Consider the following 25,186-nt stretch of genomic DNA (forward strand, 5'->3'; position numbering starts at 1 on the left):
AAACCCACAATAGAACACATCAATGAAACCAGGAGCTGGTTCTTTGAAAAGATCAACAAAACTGATAAACTTCCAGCAAGACTCATTTAAAAAAAAAAAAAAAAAAAGGTGGGGGAGAGGCAGAGAGAGGACTCAAATAAACAAAATCACAAATTAAAGAGGAGAAATAACAACTGACACCACAGAAATACAAATGATTTTAAGAGACTGTTAAGAAAAACTATGTCAACAAATTGGAAAACCTAGAAGAAATGGATAAATTCCTAGAAACACATAACCTCCAAAATTGAAGCAAGAAAAAGAGAAAATCTGAACAGGCTGATTAGCAGCAATGAAATTGAATCAGTAATCAAAAAACCAAAAAGCAAAAGTCTAGGAATAGATAGCTTCACAGGTGAATTCTACCAAACATTTAAAGACTTAATACCTATTCTTCTCAAACTATTCCAAAATATAGAAGAGGAAGGAAAACTTCCAAATTCATTCCATGAGGCCAGCATTACCATGATATCAAAAGCAGATAAAGACACCACTAAAAAAAAATCTCTGTAACACACATGCAAAAATCCTCAACAGTTCAAGAGTTAAGTGTTGGAGGAGTAGGGGACCCTAAGTGTGTCTTGTCTCTTGAACACAGGTAGATTGCTATCAAATCATTCTGGAAAACCCAATAAATCATTCAGAGGTCTGAAAAAACAAAACTGTAAATCTACATGTAGAAGCTGGGTGGCTCAGCTGGTTAAGCATCTGCCTTTGGCTCAGGTCATGATCCCAGGGTCCTGTGATCAAGCCCCCCACCCCCTGCTCAGCAGGGAGTCTGCTTCTCCCCCTCTCTCTGCCCCTCCTGCATTCATGCTCTGGTCATGTGCATGTTAATTCTCTTTCTCTCATATAAATAAAATCTTAAAAAAAAACCTAAACAACAACAAACATAATCATATTTATATTATAGAGTCCCAGAAAATGAAGAGAGAAAAATAGCTGAGACCTTCCCTAATCTGAGGAAGGACACAGACTTCAAAATCCAAGAAGTACAGAGAATTCCCACTAAATTCAACAAAAGTCAACCACTGTTAAAGTATATAACAGACAAATTCAGGAATGACAGGAAATATTTAATGGGCTGAATGGAAAAAATATGCAGCCATGATTTCCTTACCCGAAAGGCTGTCATTCAGAATAGAAGGAGAGATAGAGTTTCCCAAACAAAAACTAAAGGAGTTCATGACCACAGACCAGCCCTGCAAGAAATTTGAAGAGGGACTCCTTGAGTGGAGAAAAAAACCCAAAAGCAACAAAGACTAGAAAGGACCAGAGAATATCACCAGAAACACCAACTCTATAGGTAGCACTATGGCACTAAATTCACATCTTTCAAAACATCTCCGAATATAAATGGACTAAATGCTCCAATTAAAATACATAGGATATCTGAATAGATTAAAAAGATCCATCTACATGCTGTCTCAAGAAACTCAATTTGGGCAGACACCTGTCATGCGAATGGATGGTAGGATTTATTCCTGGGCTGCAAGCCTGGTTTGATATTCACAAATCAATCAATGTGATACACCACATTAATAAAAGAAAGGATAAGAATCACATAATCTTCTCAACAGATACAGAAAAAGCATTTGACAAAATACAGCATCCTTTCTGGACCAGAACCCTCAACAAAGTATGTATAGATGGAACATACCTCAACATCTTAAAGGCCATTTATGAAACATCCACATTCAACCAACTGAACTCCACAGGCACCCCTGCAAACAACATATCTGATAAAGGGTTAGTATCTAAATTCTATAAAGAACTTACACCACCAGGTATTTATTGAAAGGATATAAAAATATAGTTTCAGAAGGGTATGTGCACCCAGATGCTTATAGCAACATTATCAACAATAACCTAACTATGGACAGAACCCAAATGTCCAACAATTGGTGAATGGACAAAGAAGATGTGAGGTATGTGTGCATATGCGTGTGCATGTGCATGTGCGTGTGTGTATGCATGCATGCATGCATGCATGCAATGGAATATTACTAAGTCATCAAGAAAAAGGAAGTCTTGCCATTTGCCAAAATGTGGATGGAGCTACACTATATTATGCTAAGTGAAATAAGTCAGTTGAGAAAGACAAATACCACATGATCTCACTCATATTTGGAATTTAAGAAAGGAAACAGATGAACATACAGGAAAGGGGAAAAGAAAAAAGGAGAAAAGGAAAGAACCATAAGAGACTCTTAACAATAGAGAACAAACAGGGTTGATGGAGGGAGCAGGGTGTGGGGTGGGCTAGATGGGTGATGGGTATTAAAGAAGTCACATAAGAGACCCTGGAAACAAACTGAGGGCTGCTGGTTGCATGGGAGGGATAGGATGGCTGGGTGATGGGCATTGGGGAGGATATGTGCTATAGAGAGTGCTGTGAATTGTGTAAGACTGATGACTCACAGACCTGCACCCCTGAAACTAACAATACATTACATGTCAATTAAAAATAAATAAATAAATAAGAAGTCACTTGTTGTGATGAGCACTGGGTATTGTATGTAAGTGATGAATCACTGAATTCTACTCCAGAAACCAAAATAGTAAGTAAATAAAAATCAGCAAAATACTAGCAAATCAACCAACTATGCACTAAAAATAATAATTTGCCACGATCAAGTAGGATTATTGCAAGGATGCAAGGGTGGCTCAATATTTGCAAATCAATCAATGGGATATATCATATCAATAAAAGAAAGGGTAAAAACCATATGATGCTTTCACCAAATGCACAAAAAGCATTTGATAAAATGCAACATCCATTCATGATAAAAACTCAACAAAGTAGAGTTAGAGGGAACATATAACTTAATAAAGGCCTTATGTGAAAAACCCACAGTGAATATCATACTCAACGGGAAAAAATAGAGCTTTTCCCCTAAGATCAGGAACAAGATGAAGACGTCTACTCTCATCACTTTTTCCCAACATAGCACTAGAAGCCCTTGTTATAGCAATATAAAAACAAATAAAAGGCATCCAAATTGGTAAGGAAGCAGTAAAACTTTCACTATTTGTAGATGACATGATACAATGCATAGACACCTGGAAGACTCGTCAAAAAACTATTAAAACTCATAAATTCAGTAAAGGCCCAGATACAAAAATCAATATGCAGATATATGTTTCATTTTTATACAGGAACAATGAAGCAGCAAAAGAGAATTTTTAAAAATTCCCATTTACACTTATACCAAAGTAGTAAGATACCTGAGAATTAACCTAACCCAGGAGGTGAAAGACCTGTATTCTGAAAACTATAAAACACTGATGAAAGAAATGAAGATGACATAAAGAAATGGAAAGACATTCCGTGCTCACAGATTAGAATATTGTTACAATGTCTATACTACCCAAAACAATGGACAGATTTAATACAATCCCATCCAAACACCAACAGAATTTTTCACAGAACTAGAACAACCTTTAATTTATACATAACCACAAAAGTCACCAAAGAGTCAAAGCAATTTTGGAAAAGAAAAGAAAAACTGGAAGTATCATTATTCCAGACTTCACATTATATTACAAAGCTGTAGTAATTAAAACAGCATGGTACTGGCACAAAAACAGACACATAAATCAATGGAACAGAACAGACAACCTAGAAGTAAACCCACAACTATATGGTAAACTAATCTTTGACAAAGCAGGAAAGAATATGCAATGGAAAAAATACAGTCTCTTCAACAAAGAGTTTGGGGAAAACTGGTCAGCTACAAGTAAAAGAATGAAACTGGACCACTTTCTTGTACCATACATAAAAACAAACTCAAAATGGATTAAAGACCGAAATGTGAGACATGAAACCATCAAAATCCTAGATAAGAACACAGGCAGTAATTTCTTTGACATTGGACACAGCAGTATTTTTCTAGATGGGTCTAAATAAAAGCAAAAATAAACTATGGGACTACATCAGAATAGCTTCTGCATAGCAAAGGAAAGAATCAAATAAACTAAAAGGCAACCTATGGATTGGGAGAAGTTATTTGCAAATGACATATCAAAGGGTTAGTATTCCAAATACGTAAAGAACCAATAAAACTCAACACCCAAAAGACAAATAATCCAATTAAGAGTTAAGCGGAAGACATGAACAGACATTTCTCTAAAGAAGACATACAGATGGCCAAGAGACACATCACTCAACATCTGGGAAAACCAAACGCAAATCAAAACCACAATGAGATATCACCTCACACCTGTTAGAATGGCTAAAATGAAAAACACAAGAAACAAATGTTGGTAAGAATGTGGAGAAAAAAGAACCCTTGTGCACTGTTGCTGGGCATCAAACTGGTGCAGCCAATCTGGAAAACAATAAACACACTCCTCAAAAAGTTAAAAACAGAATTACCCTATGATCCAGTAATCCCACTACTGGGTATTCTTCACTGGTATACTTCACTGGCTATACTTCACTACAATGAAGAGCAAAACACTACTTTGAAAAAATGGATGCACCCCTATGTTTATTGCAGCATTATTTTCAATAGCTAAATTGTGGAAGCAACTCAAGCGTTTGTCAATAGATAAATAGATAAAAAAGATGATATATATATCTATAGCTATATATATGTGTGTGTGTGTGTATAAATATATATATGATACAATATTATTCAGCCATTGAAGAAAAGAATGAAATCTTGCCATTTACAACAACATGGATGGATTTATAATGTTAACTGAAATATGTCAGTTAGAGAAAGACAAATACTATATGATTTCACCCATGTATAGAATTTAAGAAACAAAATAAACGAAAAAAGAAAAAACAAGACAAACCAAAAAACAGACTCTTAACTACAAACAAACTGCTGGTTGCCAGAGGAGAGGTGGGTGGAGGGATGGGTGAAATAGATGGAGATTAAGAGTACACTTAACTTGATGAGCAGTGAATAATGTACAGAATTGCTGAATCACTATATTAGACACCTAAAACTAATATAACACTGTATGCTAACTACACTGAATGCCAACTATACCAGAATTAAAATAAAATTTAAAACAAGCAAGAAAAATATATTTAAGAATAGATTTAACCAAGAGGTGAAAGATTTGTACACTAAAAATACAAAACACTGCTGAAAGTAATTAAAGACACAAATAAATCTATTTCACATCCCTGGACTGGAAGGCCTAATATTGCTAAGATGACAACATAAACCCCAAAGCTGTCTACAGATTTGATGTGATGTCTTTCAAAATTCCAACAGTATTTTTTTGCAAAAATAGAAAATCACACCCCAAATTAATATGGAATTGCAAGGTACCCAGAATAGCCAAAAGAATCTTGAAAAAGAACAACAAAGTTGAAGGTATGACACTTAACTGAATTCAAAACTTACTATAAAGCAACAGTAAACAAAAAAATGTGGTACTGGCATAAAGACTGACACACTGACTGATGACACGGGACAGAGAGCCCAGAAATAAACCCTTGTTTATAAGTCACTGATTTTCAACAAGGGTGTCAAGACCATTGCATGGGAAAAGTACAGTCTTTTTAACAAATAGTGCTGGGAGGGGCGCCTGGGTGACTCAGTGGGTTAAAGCCTCTGCTTTTCAGCTTGGGTCATGATCTCGGGGTCCTGGGATCAAGCCCCACATTGGGATCTCTGCTCAGCAGGGAGCCTGCTTCCCCCTCTCTAACTGCCTGCTTCTCTGCCTACTTGTGATCTCTGTCTGTCAAATAAATAAACAAAATCTTAAAAAAAAAAAATAGTGCTGGGAAAACTGAATATTTGCATGCAAAGTATTAAACTGGGCCATTAGCTTACACTATCTATAAAAGTTAACTCAAATAAATAACAAGCTAAACATAAGAGGTAAAACTATAAAACTCTTGTAAGGAAATATATAGGAAAAGCTTCATGACATTGGATTTGGGAACAATTTCTTAAATACGTCACCAAAACATCAGCAACAAAGAAAAAAATAGATAAACTAGATGTGAAAATTAAAAACGAGCACACCCACCCAAGGATGATGTCAATGAGTGAAAAGACAACTTGCAGAATGGGAGAAAATATCTGCAAATCATGTATTTGATGAGAGACTGGTATCCAAAAAAAGAATTCCTCTAACTCAACAGCAAAAAGACAAACAACATGATTAAAGAGTGTACCAAGGACTTGAAACAGAGTATCTTTCTTCAAAGATATATAAATGGCACATATGTACAGGAAAAGATGCTCAACATTACTAATCATTAGAAAAATGCAAATCAAAACCAGAATGAGATACCATTTCACACCCATCAGGATGGTGTTATCAAAACCAAAAAAACCAACAAACCAGAAAAAAGTGTTGGTAAGGATGTGAAGAAATTGGAACCCCTGTACATTGTTGGGAATGTTGGTGCAGCTGCTGTGGAAAACAGTATGTCAATTCCTAAAACAAAAACTAAACACAGCATTACCATATGATCCAGCAATTCCACTTCTGGGTATCTAACCAAAAGAATTGAAAACAGCATCTAAAAGAGGTTAATTGTACACCCATGTTCGTAGTAGCACTCTACAGTAGCAAAAGGTGGGAACAACCCAAATGTCCATCAACAGATGAATGGACAAAGAAAATACAGTATATACGTACAATGGAATATTATTTGACCTTAAAAAGGGATTAAATTGCGATACATGATACAAATGGATGACCATACCAAATGGTCATACCAAATGACATACCAAATAAAATAAGCCAGAAACAAAAGGACAAATAATGTACAACTGCATTTTTATATATGGCTGTAATAGTCAAGTTCATAGAAAGTAGAATGGTAGTTGCCAGGGACTAGAGAAATACATGAATGGAGATTTTTTTTTTTAATGGGCCAGAATTTCGGTGTGGGATGATGAAAAAGTGCTGGAGATGAATAGTGGTGTTAGTTGCACAACAATGTAAATGTACTTAATTCTAAACTGTACACTTGAAATGGTCAATAGGGTAAATGTTAACATTTTTCTTAGTAAAATAAAATCAGGTAGAGTGATTCCTCTAATTTATTTTTGTTTTTAAACATTTTTAAAGCTATTCTAGCTTATTTCCCCCTTCAGAATATAAAGTGTAAAACCAGCTTTTTTTTTTTTTTTTAAATTTACTTGACAGAGATTACAAGCAGGCAGAAAGGCAGGCAGAGAAAGAGAGGAGGAAGCAGGTTCCTCACCAAGCAGAGAACCTGATGTGGGGCTTGATCCCAGGACCCTGGGACCATGACCTGGGCCGAAGGCAGAGGCTTTAACCCACTGAGCCACGCAGGCGCCTCAGCTTGTCTTTTATTTATAAAAACATCCTGTTGAGGTTTCTTTTTAAAAAAATTAAACGTAGGGGTACCTGGATGGCTCAGTCAGTTGAGTGTTCAACTCTTGATTTCAGCTCAGGTCCTGATCTCATGGGTCACAAGATTAAGACCAGCATCCGGCTCTGCACTCAGCAAAGGGTCTGCTTGAGACTCTCTCTCTCCCTCTGCCCTTCCCCCCCTTGTGTGTTCTCTCTTTCTCTCAAGTAAATAAGTAAATCTTTAAAAAAATTCTTTTAATTAAACAAATTTTCTTATGACCCTGCAATAACACTACTAGGTTTCTACCTAAAAGAAAATAAAACATATATCCATATAAAGACTTGCACATGGGTCTTTACAGCAGCATTATTTGTAACAGGTAAAAAAGTGAAAACAACCAATAGTTCATCATCTGGCAAATGGATAAAGGAAAGGGTGATATATCCATACAATGGAATACAATGTACCAAAAAGGAATGAATTACATGCTACAACAGAAATGAACTCCAAAAATGGTATTTTCAGTGAAAGAAGCCACACACAAAGAATACAAATTGTATACTTTCCTTTATGTTAAATGGTCAGAAAAGGCAGAAGACAGAAAATAAATTAGTGATTAGCTAGAGTAAGGTTAGAAATGGGGATTTCCCTTTTGGGTCATGTGGAATCTTACTGGGCTAAAAAGTATGTTCTAAAACTGGTTATGGTGATGGTTGTACAACCCTATAAATCTACTGTAAATCACTGCATGACTCAAGTAGGTGAATTATGTATGTTATACCTCAAAAAGGAGCTTTAAAATATCTCTTTGCTGAGATATTTGATTAGAATTATGTTAAATATAGAGATCAATTTGGAGAGAACTGCCATCTTTACTATGATGAGTGTTCCAAACCCTGACTTCTCTATTTATTTATATCACCTTTGTTTTCATTCATCAGTGTTCTGTTGTTTTCAGGACATAGATCCTGTGGTTTTAGATTTATATCTAAGTATTTAATTTTTTTGAAGCTACTGAAAATGGTATTTTAAAGTTTCACCTTCTAATCATACATTGCTAGTATGTAGAGTGACTGACTGACATGTGTTGACTTTGTATTTTGTGATCTTACTATAATCTCACTTACTAGTTCTAATAGCCTTTTCATAAATGCCTTGGATTTTTATGTAGATTATCGCGTTGTCTGCAAATAAGAGTTTCATTTCCCCTGCCAATTTGCATGCCTTTTCTTTCTCTATCCTTATTGAAGTGGCTAAAATAAAATTCTTAAATTATGTAGGTGTTATTAATCCATACTATCCCATGACTGCTAAGAGATGGTTAAATTTTAGTAGCAAAAACAATAAAAATAGCTTCAACGGGTTACTTAAAAGTTCACCTTTATAAAATACATTTTTCTAGTATAAAAACTTCAGAAAACATAGCACTAATAATAACCGTTCCTTCTATAGTATTTTCCTATATTGTCTCATTTGATCTTCATGAGCATCTAAGAGGTACTTTTCCCATGTTACCAAAGAAGGAAAATGTGTCAAGGTAGGCCAAGCAATGTGCCCATTTGACCTCAGATAATCACACTGGAGCAGACAGAATCAACAATCAAAGCAGAAGACTTGCCAGGACCCAACCTGATCTCACCGGCTCAAGTCTCTGTCTTCTAGGCATTGGCCTGATCTCTCTATAAGGCAGTGCTAGTGCAACGCAAACCAAAAGCCAGAACACAGTCACAGAGTAGGAGAACAACAGCGGAGTGGGGAGGCAAACGCTTCTGGAGTGGTACCTGAGCAAGCACAGTGCTTTAAAAGAATCACAGGTGATTCAGTAAGTGTGTGAGGGTCAGATCGTAGATTATAACATCTGGAGCAAGGTATATTGGGCAGATTCTTTCTAATTTTTAAACTGAAGTATGTGAGTCAGGTGACTGGATTCAAAGTCTGGCTCTGCTACTTATCAGGCATATAATCTTGGACATATACTCCATTTCTCTTTGTCAATTTCCTCATCCAATAACTGCACCTACCTTTGATGGTTGTGAGAATAATTAGTATGTAAAGTACCTTAGAACAAGAATTAGCAACAATGCCTGTTTCTGTAACTAAAGTTTTATTAAAACACAGCCACGCTCTCATCACATATTGTCTATGCTGCTTTGATGTTACAACAGTAGAATGAGATAGTTGTAATAAAGACCATATGGCCCCAAAAGGCATAAATATTCTCCATCTGGACCTTTACAGGAAAAATAGCCCTGGCTTAGAACAATGCTGGAGCATAGGTGCTCAAGAAATGTTAGCATTATTTTAACCCAAACTCACTTCCAGAATAGTAGGCTTGAGTATGTGCACAAAGTTATAAACAAAAGCACGGACTATGGTGGTGACAAATATGAAAGAACAATGTCAAATAACAAGAGGCTGATTAAATAAATATACCCACACCATGCAACACTATACAACCATTAAAAAGAATGAAGAAGGGGCACCTGGGTGGCTCAGTGGATTAAGCATCTGCCTTCGGCTCAGATCATGATCTTGGGTCCTAGGATCCCTGCTCAGTAGGGAGTCTGCTTCTCCCTCTCCCTCTGCCCCTCCACCTGCTAATGCACATGTGAGCTCTCTTGCTCACTCTCTTTCAAATAAAATCTTTAAAAAAAAAAAAAAAAGAGTGAAGAAAAATCTGTGTATACATACTGCATATGCCAACACGAAAGGATCTCCAAGATCTTAAAATGAGCCAAAATCATTAGGTGGAAAGGTATGATGATATATGCAATATAATCTCATTATGTTACTAAAGGACTAAAAAAACTAAAAACTACATGTATGCACAGAAAAGGCTATACAGTACCACAGAAATACTGAAGGAATTTCACTTTTAACATACATGGTTCTGTGCTTTTCTATTTTTTAATAAGTGGGCATTTTATAATTTTTCTCATGACCTAAAAATACTATTTGAGGGGCACCTGGATGGCTCAGCCAGTGGATAGACAACCTCTTGGTTTCTCCTCTGGCGGTGATCTCCGGTGGTGGGATCCAGGCAACCAGGGGCTCTGGGTTGGTGAGAGTAGGCTTGAGATTTCCTCCCTCTTCTCTTACCCCCATTCACATAGGAAGGCCTGCTCTCTCTCTCTCTCTCTTTCTAAGAAATAGATAAATCTTTAAAGAAATATATTATTTCAATCTCTCAGGTTGTATCCTAAATGTATACTTATCAAAACTTTATGTCTTTACCCTCAGGGACAAACTAGAAAATAGATTAATCTCAAATGCTTTCCAGTAAACAAACTAAGCCACACTCAAAGGCCACATATTCTGGAAAAAGCAAAATGTAGGAGTGGAAAACAACTCAGGTGTTGCCAAGAGTTGTGAAAGTGGAGAGAGGCTGCTTACAAAGAGACAGCTGAAGGAATTTGGGGGGTGACAGAACTGTTCTGTATCTTTTTTTTTTTCTGTTCTGTGTCTTGATTGCGATGGGAGTCCTATGACCGTGTATTTGTCAAAGCTCGTGATCAGGGCGCCTGGGTGGCTCAGTGGTTAAGCCGCTGCCTTCGGCTCAGGTCATGATCTCAGGGTCCTGGGATCGAGTCCCGCATCGGGCTCTCTGCTCAGCAGGGAGCCTGCTTCCTCCTCTCTCTCTCTCTCTGCCTGCCTCTCTGCCTACTTGTGATTTCTCTCTGTCAAATAAATAAATAAAATCTTTAAAAAAAAAAAAAAAAAAAAAAAAAAAAAAGCTCGTGATCATACACCGAAAAACAAACTTTACTACATTGAAATTTAAAAATAAATCCAGGGATGCCTGGGTGGCTCAGTTGGTTAAGCGGCTGCCTTCGGCTCAGGTCATGATCCCGGCGTCCTGGGATCGAGTCCCACATCGGGCTCCTTGCTTGGCAGGGAGCCTGCTTCTCCCTCTGCCTCTGCCTGCAACTCTGTCTGCCTGTGCTTGCTCTCGCTTCTCTCTCTATGACAAATAAATAAATAAAATCTTAAAAAAAAAAATCCAAATAAACACACATACAAAAAAACAACAGAAAATTTTTCTTTAAGCGGTCTATCAGCATAGGAACATACGTGTTAACACAGGAAATGTTTTCCACCACAATTCTGTTTGCCTCTGTCACGGAGATGATGCTGCAGGGGAAGAAGGCAGCAGGGAATCAAAATATTAGCACCAAATTCCTACTGAATTCCTACAAATGCATACTTGCTGTGGTCCAAGTTTAAATAATAGTGACTTCTTTTCAGCTCTGTGCCTGCACATTGACACTTCACATGGAAAACCACTATGACATTCAGGGATAAGGAACAGCAAAGGTGGGGCTCTCAGTGGTAAAGGCACCACAGCGCACAGCAATCAGAAAATGCAGCCTCTGGCTGCTGAACCTGGAGATTTTCTGGCACAATCACTAAGCTACTCTGAGTTAGGGATGGAGTGTCAAGCACAGCAATCTGATATATGGCACCAGGTACTACTGCTGCTTCAATCACGAATCATTTAAGGAATAGTATTAGAAAAAGGCCAAGAAATTCCCCTGGGCTCAAGAAGCAGCAAAAACTGTCCAATGCAGCACACAGTACCCTCTACTACTAGAAAAGAAACACTCCAAAGTCTCAGTTACCCACAGAAGCGCAGATCATCCAACCCTGGGTTTAATAAGCAATTGCTATCAGACATAACACGAGTGGACATGGTCTGGACGCCACTCCCAGCTTAAAAAACATTCCTTAAACCCCATTTCCAAATTACTCTCACCATTTTTCTCACACCCGCAACATGCTGCAAACTAAACGCACGCATTTCAGGCTTAAAATACACAATTCAGTATGGCTGTGTGAACAGCGCTGCCCACGTTAACAATCCTGGCGCCTTAACAAAGCCCAAAACTCATCTCCAAGAATCTGTAAAATGGTTTCGCTTGGCCAGTCTCCCTCCTTCCCTCAGAGAGGGGCACAAAGAAGCAAAAACTGGCTCGGGTCTAGTCGTACGGTATCAGCCCCAGCTGTCTGCGCCTTACTTTCCAACAATAACTACAAAACACCAATATGCATACCCTCCCCACTGGAGCTCTGCCACGTGCCAGGGGCTACAGACGCGGGAAGCCCGGCGCAGGGGCCGGGGGCGCGGGGTCAGGGGTCAAGGGTCGAAAGGCTTTGGGGCAGGGAATGTGAGGGTGTCCACGGGCGCACAGACCGGGATGAGCTGCAACTGGGGGTTCGGAGGCTCGGAAACTGGCGTGCCGGGGCCGCCGGGGCGATTCCCGGGAGGCCGCGCCGGCGGGGAGGCCGCGCCGCGGAGAACCAAGTCCTGGCCGCCCGCGGGGCCGGGGTGCGGCCCCTTTGCCGTAATGCCCGATTGGGTTCCAGGGTCCGCCCGTACCCCACAGAAGTTGCAGGACTGGGCAGGGTCAGCAGCCTTCCTCACCTGGGTCGGGGCGGCGGTGGCTCCGGGGTCCCAGTCAGGCTCCGGGAGTTTCCTGGCTGAGTGAGTCACTCGGGCGGGCCGGGAATGCGCCAGGAAACACCCGGCCTCCTCCCCTTCCTCCCGGGGCGGGGGCTCTCCCGGCTCGGCCTCTTCCTCCTGGCGCTCCTCCCTCCGCGCTCCGGCCGCGGCCTGGCTGCGCCCTCCTTTGCCGGGTGAGTTCTCACAGCCCCGCAGATCCTGGCCGGCAGTGCACGCCTTATGCCTCTCCGCTGGAAGGAGGCGACGGAGAGGCCCTGGCCGTGCTCTCCTCTGGCTGCCTAAGATGCTCTCTGGGGAGATCTCGGAGAGCCACCTGCCGGCTTAGACGACCTCAGCTCTGCGTAGGACTGCTGGGCAGCACTGCCGTGGGACTCCCCCCACCAGGGCAGCCGTTGGACTCGTGGAGGAAAAGGGGCGGAGATCTGCACCCTGCACCGGGTCTCTACCGGATCAGGGCAGTGGGTGGATGGGCTGCTGAAGAGGCTTGGCGGGAGCCGGGGGCGGTGGGCGAGCACCCAGCGCGCTCCCACCGGGCGCCACTGCCAGGTAGGAGGTGCGCACACCTGCGCTTCGCAGGCCGTAGTGTGGCAGGCGGTGAGGTACTGGGTGCGACAGGTACATACCGCCAGAGCTCAGCCAACTAGGAGAATATGACTTCGACGGGCCCCTGCAGTGATCCCATCTGTACAACGCCATCTCTCTCTGAGCCAGGGGTAAACCCGCGTGCAGACCTGTGGGAATGGCTGACAGAAGAAAACTTGATTTGACAAGTCCCCTAGAACAAGCCTGAGACCGATCAATTCAGTAACAAATTATATGAAAACAGTGAATGGAGTAAGCTTGTCCCAAGCATGGTTACGAGAAAAATGACCCTAAACTCCGCACCGACCACCACCTATCCACTTCCCCTTCACCCACCCACTGGCATTCTGGTTCTAATGAAGAACAATAATGATGGGCATCAAGTATTCTAATCCGGCCACTAGACTATGAAAACCACAAGAGGTTTGCTTACTTCCGACCGTCCTCTGGATAATGCAGAAAGCCACAGCAAATCGATCCTAACTAGACCAGAATCTACCGGTTGTCTAAATTTTCAGAGAACATTTTTTTTAAAGAAGTTCCTGGAGGTCCCTGACACTCCTACAAAGCATGCGTTTTGAGTGACATTCTGGTTCCCAGCCCACACATTTTCGGTCAGATTACTGTTTCTCTCTGCCCAGGGCTGAGCCTCAACGTTAGGTTCCAAAAGGTTTTGTTTTGTTTTATTTTGTTTTACACTGCAGGTGAAGTGATAGAATACAAATTCAAGGTGTATTGTGATATTTTAAAAATATTGTAATTCCTAAAACAACTAATTAAAAAAAAATAAGAGGCACAGCTAAAAATCCAAGAGAAGAAATAAAATAGAATGCTGAAATATACTCAATCTAAAGAAGGCAGCAAAGAAGCAAAAAGCACATAGGATAAGCAGTAACAAATAGCAAGCTGTTGGGCTTAAATCCAACCGTATTAGCAATTATATTAAATATACATGGACTAAACACTCCAATTAAAGATAAATTGTCACGTTGAATAAAACAAATCCCAATTATATGCTATTTAGAAGAGACATACTTTTGAGGTGCGGATGGGGGTGGGGGGATTCTGTAGGTTAAGCAGGTAAAGGTCTGCCTTCGGCTCAGGTGGTGATCCCCAGGTCCTGGGATCCAGCCTTAACTGGACTCCCGCTCAGCGGGGTCTGCTTCTCCTTCTCCGTCGCCCTCTGCCCCTGCCCTCGCTCATCATGCTCTCTCTCTCTCAAAAAGTCAAATAAAATCTTAAAAAAAGAGAGAGAGAGAGATGCTTTATAAGGACACAAAGAAATTGACATTAAAAAGATGGAAAACAGGGACGCCTGGGTGGCTCAGTGGGTAAAGCCTCTGCCTTCAGCTCAGGTCATGATCTCAGAGTCCTGGAATCGAGTCCCCCATTGGGCTCTCTGCTCAGCAGGGAGCCCGCTTCCTCCTCCTCCTGTCTCTCTCTCTCTCTCTCTCTCTCTCTCTGCCTACTTATGATCTCTGTCAAATAAATAAATAAAATCTTAAAAAAAAAAAAAAAAAGATGGAGGGGCGCCTGTATGGCTCAGTGGGTTAAAGCCTCTGCCTTCGGCTCGGGTCATGATCCCAGGGTCCTGGGATCGAGCCTGACATCTGGATCTCTGCTCAGCGGGGAGCCTGCTTCCCCTTCTCTCTGTCTTTCTACCTGCTTGTGATCTCTCTCTCTCTGTGTCAAATAAATAAATAAAATATTAAAAAAAAATAGGGGTGCCTGGGTGGCTCAGTGGGTTGAAGCCTCTGCCTTCGGCTCAGGTCATGATCCCAGGATCCTGGGATCCAGCCCTGCGTTGGGCTCTCTGCTCAGCAGGGAGCCTGCTTCCTCCTCTCTCTCTGCCTCCCTCTCTGCCTACTTGTGATCTCTGTCAAATAAATAAATAAAATATTTTAAAAAACAAAAAATAAAAAAGATGGAAAACAATATACCATTTACATAATAATCATAAAGTTGGAGTGACTCTATAAATATCAAAGTGTCACCAGAAATAAAAAGGACAGGGCTCCTGGGTGGTGCGGTAGGTTAAGTGTCACACTCGGTTTCAGCTCTGGTTCTGTTTTCACAGTTGTGAGATGGAGTTCCCTACCCAGGGCTCCCCGTCCAGCCCCCCTCCTTGGCTTGGCGGGGGCCCTGTATTGGGTGCACTCAAGTGAGGAATTTGTTTAAAGGACTCTCTCTCCCTCTCCCTCTGCACCTCCCCATCTCTCTCTCTCTCTCTCTCTCTCTCTAATAAATCAATCTTTAAAAAAAGAAATTAAAAGGGACATTTGATAAAGATAAACAGATCAACTAATTAAGAAAAAAATGTTAAGCATGTTTTCACAAAATAAGCTGTGGAATGCTTGGGGAAAAGAATCAAAAGAGGAAGTGCGTAGTCATAATTAAAGATCCTAATCCTCTTTTAGTAATTGATAGAACAGGCAGACACAAAAATAAGTAATGATACAGAAAACTTTAAGAAGCAATTAGCTGGAGGGCCTGGCTGGCTCAGTTGAAAGAGCTATGGGATTCTTGATCTTTGGGTTGTGAGTTTGAGCCCCACATTAGGGGCAGAGATTACTTAAATTAAAAATATTTTTTAAATAAATAAAATAAAAAACAATTGATCTGTTTGACCCAAATAGTATCCTCCCCAAACAGAATACAGAATACATTGTATTTAATAAAAGATATTCAAAACCTTTATACTGAATCTTCAAGATATTACTAAGAAGAATCAAAGTTTTCAAATATGTACATAACAGTCACAAAATGTACCATATGCTAGGAAGTAAAACAAATCTCAACAGATTTCAAAGGGTTGAAATCATATAGTACCTTCTCTGACCACGATGGAATTAAACTAGAAACAATAATAAAAGCACAACTTTGCAAATGCTCCAATATTATAGAATAAAATAATGTACCTCTAAATAACCTTTTGATAAAAGGAGAAATCAAAATGGAAAATTTTAAATATGCTGAATTAACAACGAAAAAGCAACATCCAAATTTGCAAGATGCATCTAAATGAATGCTCAGAGGGAAAGTTTATATATGAAATGTGTATATTATAAAATAGGAAAGGGTTAAAATCAATTATCTAAACTTCCACCTCAAAAACATTAGGGAAAAAAAAGCAAATGAAATCCGAAGAAAATAGAAGTGAAAGAAACAATAAAGTTAAGGACAAGTATCAGTGAACTAGAAAACAGATGATCGAACAAAAAAGCTGCCTTTTAAAAAATTATAGAGGGGCTCTTGGCTAGCTCAGGCAGTGGAGTATGCAACTCTTAATCTTGGGGTCATGGGTTCAAGCCCCACATTGGGCTTAAAGCTTACTTTTAAAAAAAAGTAATAGAGTTGTTATATCCTAGTAAAACTGATTTTAGAAAAATATAAATTACCAACTGCAAAAATAAAAAGGGAGACGCCAGTGATTTCTTATCAAATAAAAGGATGTTAAAAAGAATTGTATGAAAAACTTCATGGCGGTAAATTTAAAAATTCAAAAGAAACATAAATTTCTTAGAAACATGACTTTCCAAACAGATGAAATTTTAAAAAAAGTAGAAAATCTGAAAAATTCCATATTGGTAGGAGAAAATAATTGAATCTGTAATATAAAACCTTCCTTCAAAGAAAATCTCTATTTAGATTCACTGGTGAATTCTATAAAACGTCCAATGAAGACACAATACCAGTTTTATAAAACCACAGTAATTAAAAGTGTGGTCTGGAATAAGGATGTACAAATAGATTAACGGAGAAGAATAGTGAGAAATAAATCCTGCTATAGACTGAATCTTTTGTCCCCCCAAATTCATATATTTTTTAAATTTTTAAGTAACTTCTACACCCAATGTTGGGTTTGGACTCAAAATGCTGAGATCAAGAGTTGCATGCTCTACCACCTGAGCCAGGCAGATGCCCCTCAAAATTCCTATCTTGAAATTTATGTTGGTTGCTTTGAAAGTTGATTAGGTCGTGATGGTGGAGTCTTCATGAATAGGATTTGTGTCCTTAGAAAAGAGATCCCAAAAGGTTCCTTCATCTCTTCCACTTATGTGAGGTTACAGGTCTATGAGCCAAGAAGTAGGCTCTTACCAGACACCGTATCTGCCAGCACCTTGATCTTGGGCTTCCCAGCCTTCAGAACTTTGAGAAATAAAATTCTGTTGTTTATTAGCCACCCAGTCTACGATATTCTGTTATAGCAGCCCAAATGAACAAAGACAAGCCCTCCTGCATGGTCAGTTGATACTCTGTAAAGTTGCTAAAATAATTCAATGAAAGGAGAAATAGAAAGGGTCTTTAAAAAAAACCGTGCTTCTAAATAATGCCATAACCATGTGGAAAAAACCTGAAGCTTCTCCTTTCACACACCATCTATAGAAATTAGCTCAATACAGGGGCACCTGGGTAACTCATTGGGTTGAGCCTCTGCCTTCACTCAGGTCCTGATCTCAGGGTCTTGGGATTGAGCCCCGCATTGGGCTCTGCATCGGGCTCTCTGTTCAGCGGGAAGCCTACTTCCCCCTCTCTCTCTGCCTGCCTCTCTGTCTACTTGTGATCTCTCCATCAAATAAATAAATAAAATATTTTTTAAAAAAAGAAATTAACTCAATATGGACATAGACCTAAATTGAAACCTCAAGATATAAAGAAAGCTTCCAGAAGAAAACATAAGAGCATAATTTCATAATCTTAGAGTAGATGTAGCTAAAACTTCTTAAGACAAAAGAAGTACTAACCTCTTTAGTCAATATTTTTTTAAAAAATGATAAATTGATTCTATCAAAATTGTAAAACCTCTTATCAAAAAGTGTTATATATTTTTCCCAATTTATGTATATATGTGCATGTGTGTTTATGTATTTATATTTACATATAAAGGAAAGAATGATCCAAGTTTTATCTTATTTACACACACACACACACACACACACACACACACACTATGGTATAGTAATTCTATTTGTATGTATTTACCCAAGGGAAATGAAGATTTACCTCTACACAAAGATTTGTACATGAATGTTCTTATGATAGTGAACATTCATGATAGTGAAAACTAGATACAACTCAAAGTACATAACTGGGAAAAATGGATAAATAAATTGTGCTATATTCAGACAATGGAGTATTACTAATTATTTAAAAGGAGAAAATGACTGGTCCAAGTTTTATCACAAAATGGATGAATCTCAAAATTATTACATAATTTTACCACATAGAAAAGATAAATATTGGTTGGTGTGAGCAAGATAGCAGAATAGGAAACCCTAGGCCCTTGTTCTTCCACAGAAATACCGAGTAAACATCATACTGATCAAAGTAGCTTTGTGAGTATTCTATAAACCAGTTAAGAACCCACAGCAACATAGGGCACCTGGGTGTCTGACTCTTGATCTCAGCTCAGGCCTTGATCCCAGAGTCATGAGTGAATTCAAGCCCCCTGTTGGGGTCCACACTGAATAGAGAGCCTACTTAAAAAAAAAAAAAGTGGGGCTTGGGATGGGGTGTGCACACGTCACCTGGGTGGCTTAGCTGACTAAGCATCTGAATCTTAATTTCTGCTCGGGTCAGTGCTCTACACTCGGATCAGAGTCTGCTTAACATTCTCTCTCTCCCTCTCCTTCTGCCCTTCTCACCCCTCTCTCTGTCTCTCTCTAAAAAAGAAGGAGGAGGAGGAAGAGGAGGAAGAGGAGGAGAAGAAGGAGAAGAATCTGTAGCAACAAACAAATACACAATCAAGAAAAAGTTGGACTCAAAACATTCTAAACAAAAATTTCATCGCATTTTTTATCACCCTTGCCGACTTCCTCCCTGGCATAGATTTAAGAGGAAGCTGCTTAATTTCTGGTCCCTCCCTTAGGGTGAAAGGAAAAAAGTGGGAGTCGTCTACAATGTTATGACTCATCTGGGGGTTGTTGGGGGAACTGGTTTTTGTCTTGCCTGGCTCAGAGTGGTGACAGAAATGGTGGATTAGTTTGGATATCAGGTTGGAGGCTGATGAAAGACAAGACTCCCTCCTTTCCTTTCTGAGTCTCCCAGACACTCTGTCTCTATCTGCAAATCCCTCTATATTTTCAGTAAACTCCACTTTTACCTCCTGCTATCTCAAGTTTGATTTCCATATGCGTAGCCCTGCTGACTGGTCCTGCAGGACTCTCTCTGGGACCCTGGAGCCAGCCTGCCAGCATCGCCACTACATCATATACATGTTTAAACAAAAATTACAAGCATACTAACAGGCAAAAAACAGTTTAAAGTGGTAGAGCAAGCAAAAGAACCAGACTCACATATGGCAGGGATGTTGGAATTATCAGAGTACGATTTTTAAAAACTATTATTAAAATGCTAAGGACATATTATCCAAGTATTCTATTTCCTTATTTGGTCAAAAATCATTTGACCACTTATCTGAGGGTTTCTTTATGAGATTTCTATTCTATTTCATTGGTCTATATGTCTGTCTTTGTGCCAGTACCACATGGTTATGATTACTGTATGTTATGATCATTATAACTTTGTAGTAAGTTTTAAAAAAATCAATCTGACCTAAAAAACACATACAGAACACTACTCAACAACAGCAGAATACACATTTTTCTTAAGTGTATAAGGAACATTCTCCATAATAGACCAGATGTTAGGCTACAAAATAAGTCTTTAGAAAATTTAAAAGACTGCAATCATACAAAACATCTTTTTTCATAATGATGAAACTGGAAATCAACACCAGAAGGAGCTCTCTGCTCTGTTTAATACGTAGTGGCATTTTCTGGTGCAATGCCAGCCATGTCCCTGACACATGATGGTGAAGGCTGGAATAAAAGAATTTTGGCCATATTGGGCACCTGTTTACCAGGGCTGCTTTTAAGTCTGGCAAAGTGGACCACTAATGATCCCTTCACTGACCTCAACTACATGGTCTTCATGTTCCAGTATGAGTCCACCCACTGCAAATTCAACAGCATGATTAAGACAGAGAATGGGAAACTTATTGTCAATGAAAACCCCATCTCCATCTTCCATGAATGATATCCTGCCAACATCAAATAGGGTGATGCTGGTGCTGAGTATGTTATGGAGTCTCTTCCCCACCATGGAGAAGGCTGGGGCTCCCTTGATGGGTAGGGCCAACAAGGTCCTCATCTCTGCCCTTTCTGCTTATGCCCCTATGTTTGTGATGGGTGTGAACCATAGTTATGACCACTTATTCAAGATTATCCACAATGTCTCCTGCACCATCAACTATTTGACCCTTCTGGCCATGGTCATTCATAATAGCTTTGCTGTCATGGAGGGACTGATGACCACAGTCCATGCCAACACTGCCACCCAGAAGACTATGGATGGCCCCTCTGGGAAGCTGTGGCATGATGAATGAGGGCCTGTACAGAAAACCATCCCTGCTTCTACTAGCACTGCCAAGGTTATAAACAAGGTCATCCCTGAAATGAATGAGAAGCTTAATGTCATGGTCTTAAATGTCCCCATAACCAATGTGTCAGTCATGGATCTGACCTGCTTCCTGAAGAAAGCTGCCAAATATGATGATATCAAGAAAGTGGTGAAGCAGGCATCAGAGGGTCCCTTCAAGGGCATTCTGGGCTACACTGAAGACCAAGGTGTCTCCTACAACTTCAACAGTGACACCCACTCTTCCACTTTCAATGCCAGGGCTGGCATTGCTCTCAATGACCACTGTGTCAAGCTCATTTCCTAGTATGACAATGAATTTGGCTACATCAAATGGATGGTAGACCTTACAGTCCACATGACCTCTAAAGAATAAGAGTGCCCTGGACCACCTGGCCCACTGAGAGCAAGAGGAAGAGAGAGGTCCTCAGCTGCTGGAGAGTCTTGGCTCCAATTCATCCCCCAACACCCTGAGAATCTCCCCAGCCCTACACAGTTTCCATCCTAGACCCTCTGAAGAAGGGGAGGGACTTGGGGAGCTCTACCTTGTCATATACTATCAATGCCATCAATATAAAGTATATTGTACAAAGCCCTCCCTCTAAAAAAAAAAAAGAAGGAAAATGGAAATACCCACAAATATATGAAAATAAAAAATACACTCAAATACCAATGAAGAAATCAGAAGAGAAATTAGAGAGGCAGCTGGGTGATACAATTTGTTGGGCATGCAACTCTTGGTTTCAGCTCAGGTCATAAACCAGGGTCCTAGGATTGAACCCTAGGTTGGGCTCTACACTCAGGGCAGAGTTTGCTTGAGATTCTCTCTCCCTCTCCCTCTGCCCTCCCACTCCTACTCTCTCTCTCTCCCTCTCTAAAATAAATAAATGAATCTTTAAAAAAAGAGAGAGAGAGAAATTATGGGGTACCTTGGTAGCCCAGTGGTTTAAAGCCTCTGCCTTCAGATCATGATCCCAGGGTCCTGGGATCGAGCCCCACATTGGGCTTTCTGCTCAGCAGGGAGCCTGCTTCCTCCTCTCTCTCTGCCTGCCTCTCAGCCTACTTGTGATCTCTGTCTGTCAAATAAATAAATAAAATCTTTTAAAAAAAGAGAAATTAGAAAATATTTTGAAACAAATGAAAATGAAAACACATCCTTGTCGTGTTTCTGATCTCAACGGGAAGGCTGCAAGCTTTTTCCCATTGAAGATTATATTTGCTGTGGGTCTTTCATTGATAGATTTGATGAAGTTCAGGAATATTCCCTCTATCCCTATACTCTGAAGCGTTTTAATCAGGAACGGATGCTGGATTTTGTCAAATGCTTTTTCTGCATCGATTGAGAGGACCATGTGATTCTTCTCTCTTCTCATATTAATTTGTTCTATCACATTGATTGATTTGCAAATGTTGAACCATCCTTGTAGCCCAGGGATGAATCCCACCTGGTCATGGTGGATAATCTTTTTAATGTGCTGTTAGATCCTGTTTGCTAGGATCTTTTTGAGAATCTTAGCATCCATATTCATCAGTGATATTGGCCTGAAATTCTCCTCTTTGACTTTTGGGACTTCATCAAAATCAAAAGCTTCTGCACAGCAAAGGAAACAGTCAACAAAACAAAGAGGCAACCCACGGAATGGGAGAAGATATTTGCAAATGACAGTACAGACAAAAGGTTGATATCCAGGATCTATAAAGAACTCCTCAAACTCAACACATACAAAACAGGTAATCATATCAAAAAATGGGCAGAAGATATGAACAGACACTTCTCCAATGAAGACATACAAATGGTTATCAGACACATGAAAAAATATTCATCATCACTGGCCCTCAGGGAGATTCAAATGAAAATCACATTGAGATATCACCTTACACCAGTTTGAATGGCCAAAATTAGCAAGACAGGAAACAACATGTGTTGGAGGAGATGTGGAGAAAGGGGAACCCTCTTCCACTGTTGGTGGGAATGCAAGTTGGTGCAGCCTCTTTGGAGAACAGTGTGGAGATTCCTCAAGAAATTAAAAATAAAACTTCCCATGGCCCTGCAATTTTACTATTGGGTATGTACCCCAAAGATACAGATGTAGTGAAAAGAAGGGCCATCTGTACCCCAATGTTGATAGCAGCAATGGCCATGATCGCCAAACTGTGCAAAGAACCCAGATGCCTTTCAACAGAGAAATGGATAAGGAAGATGTGGTCCATATACATGATGGAGTATTATGCCTCCATCAGAAAGGACGAATACCCAACTTTTGTAGCAAGATGGACGGGACTGGAAGAGATTATGCTGAGTAAAATAAGTCAAGCAGAGAGAGTCAATTACCATATGGTTTCACTTATTTGTGGAGCATAACAAATAACATGGAGGACATGGGGAGTTAGAGAGGAGAAGGGAGTTGAGGGAAATTGGAAGGGGAGATGAATCATAAGAGACTATGGACTCTGAAAAACAATCTGAGGGTTTTGAAGGGACAGGGGGTGGGAGGTTGAGGTACCAGGTGGTGGGTATTATAGAGGGAAGGGATTGAATGGAGCACTGGGTGTGGTACAGAAATAATAAATAATAAATACTGTTATGTTTTTCAACTTTTGTTGAAAAAAAAGAAGAAAATGAAAACACATCATACCAAAACTTGTAAGAAGCAGTTCCCATTTCAGGAATAGAATCTAGCGATTCATCACCCACATATAACACCCATTGCTCACCCCCAAAAGTGCCTTCCTTGAAACCCATAACCTATTTAACCCATCGCCCCACCTGCCACCCGTCCAGCAACCCGCAGTTTGTCCTCTTAACCATAGTCTCCTGTGATTTGCCTTCATCTCTGTTTTTATCTTATTTTACTTTTCCTTCTCTTCCCTTATGTTCATCTGTTTTGTTTCTTAAATTCCACATATGACAGACATCAGTCTTTCTCTGACTGACTTATTTCATTTAGCATAATACCCTCTAGTTCCATCCACATTGTTTCAACTAGCAAGATTTCATTCTTTTGGTGGCTAAGTAATATTCAGTATAGATAGATAGATAGATAGATAGAAGAAGATGTGGTATATATATATATACCACATCTTCTTTATCTAGTTATCTGTCAATGGACATCTGGGCTTTCTATATTTTGGCTACTGTGGACTTTGCAGTTATAAATATTGGGGTGCATGTGCCCCTTTAAATCACTATATTTGTACCTTTTGGATAAATACCAAGTAGTGCAATTGCTGGGTCATAGGGTAGTTCAATTTTTAACGTTATGAGGGAGCTCCAAACTGTTTTCCAGAGTGACTGAACCAGTTTACATCCCACCAACAGTATGAGTGCACCCCTTTTTCCACATTCTAGCTAATGTCTGTTGTTACCTGAGTTGTTGATATTATCCATTCAGACTGGTGTGAGGTGATATCTCATTGTGGTTTTGATTTGTATTTCCCTGATGCTGAGTGATGTTGAGCAATCTGCATGTGTCTGTTAGCCATTTGTATGTCTTCTCTGGAGAAATGCGTTTTCATGTCTTCTGCCCATTTCTTGACTGGATTTTTTCTTTGTTTTTTTGGGTGTTCAGGTTGATAAATTATATATATATATATATATATATATATATATATATATATATATATATATATATATATGATACTAGCCCTTTATCCGACAAGACATTTGTGTGCTCGCTTCGGCAGTACATATACTAAAGTTGGAATGATACAGAGAAGATTAGCAAGACATTTGCAAATATATTCTCATATTCTGTAGGTTGCCTTTTAGTTTTGTTGGCTGTTTCTTTGTTATGCAGAAGCTTTTTATCCTGATAAAGTCCCAAAGTTGTTTCTCTTGCCTTTGGAGATGTGTCTAGAAAGAAGTTGCTGTGGCCAAGGTCAAAGAGGTTATTGTCTGTGTTCTCTTCTAGGATTTTGATGGATTCCTGTCTCACAGGACAGGAAGGCCTTTCACCCACTTTGAGTCTTTTTTTGTTGTTGTTTATGGTGTAAAGACAGTGGTCCAGTTTCATTGTACCTGTGGCTGTCCAGTTTTCCCAATAATATTTGTTGAGGAGACTGTCTTTTTTGCATTGAATATTCATTCTTGCTTTCTCAAAGAGTAGTTGACCATACATTTGAGGGTCCATTTCTGGATTCTCTGTTCTGTTCCTTTGATCTATGTGTCTGTTTTTATGCCAGTACCATACTGTCTTGATGACTACAGCTTTGTAATGTAGCCTAAAGTCCAGTATTGTGATGCCTCCAGCTTTGGGTTTCTTTTTTTACTTTCCTTTGGCTATTTGGAGTCTTTCCTGGTTTCCATACAAATTTCCATACAAATTTTAGCATCAGTTGTTCCAGCCCTGTGAAAAATGGTGATGGTATTTTGGTAAGAATTG

At 39.7% G+C, this 25,186-nt stretch overlaps 1 protein-coding gene, 1 non-coding gene and 1 pseudogene across 2 annotated transcripts in view; 2 read left to right on the forward strand and 1 right to left on the reverse strand.

Annotated features, from left to right (window-relative positions):
• The window catches only part of CYFIP1 (cytoplasmic FMR1 interacting protein 1), a 126,725-nt gene extending 113,821 nt beyond the window's left edge, over nucleotides 1-12,904 (reverse strand). Inside the window, exon 1 of the mRNA XM_013059421.2 lies at nucleotides 12,765-12,904. The gene's annotated coding sequence lies outside the window, so the exon portion shown is untranslated. The remainder of the gene's footprint in view (nucleotides 1-12,764) is intronic.
• Nucleotides 12,905-16,864: 3,960 nt separating this feature from the next.
• Nucleotides 16,865-21,180, forward strand: LOC101680080 (annotated as a pseudogene).
• Nucleotides 21,181-24,472: 3,292 nt separating this feature from the next.
• Nucleotides 24,473-24,577, forward strand: LOC123389413. Its single transcript, XR_006604017.1, has one exon. It is a non-coding gene; the product is annotated as a U6 spliceosomal RNA (small nuclear RNA).
• Nucleotides 24,578-25,186: the final 609 nt, after the last annotated feature.

Source organism: Mustela putorius, unplaced genomic scaffold, assembly GCF_011764305.1.
Source record: "Mustela putorius furo isolate JIRA1106 unplaced genomic scaffold, ASM1176430v1.1 tig00003972_pilon_pilon_pilon, whole genome shotgun sequence".
Classification (NCBI taxonomy): Eukaryota; Metazoa; Chordata; class Mammalia; order Carnivora; family Mustelidae; genus Mustela; species Mustela putorius.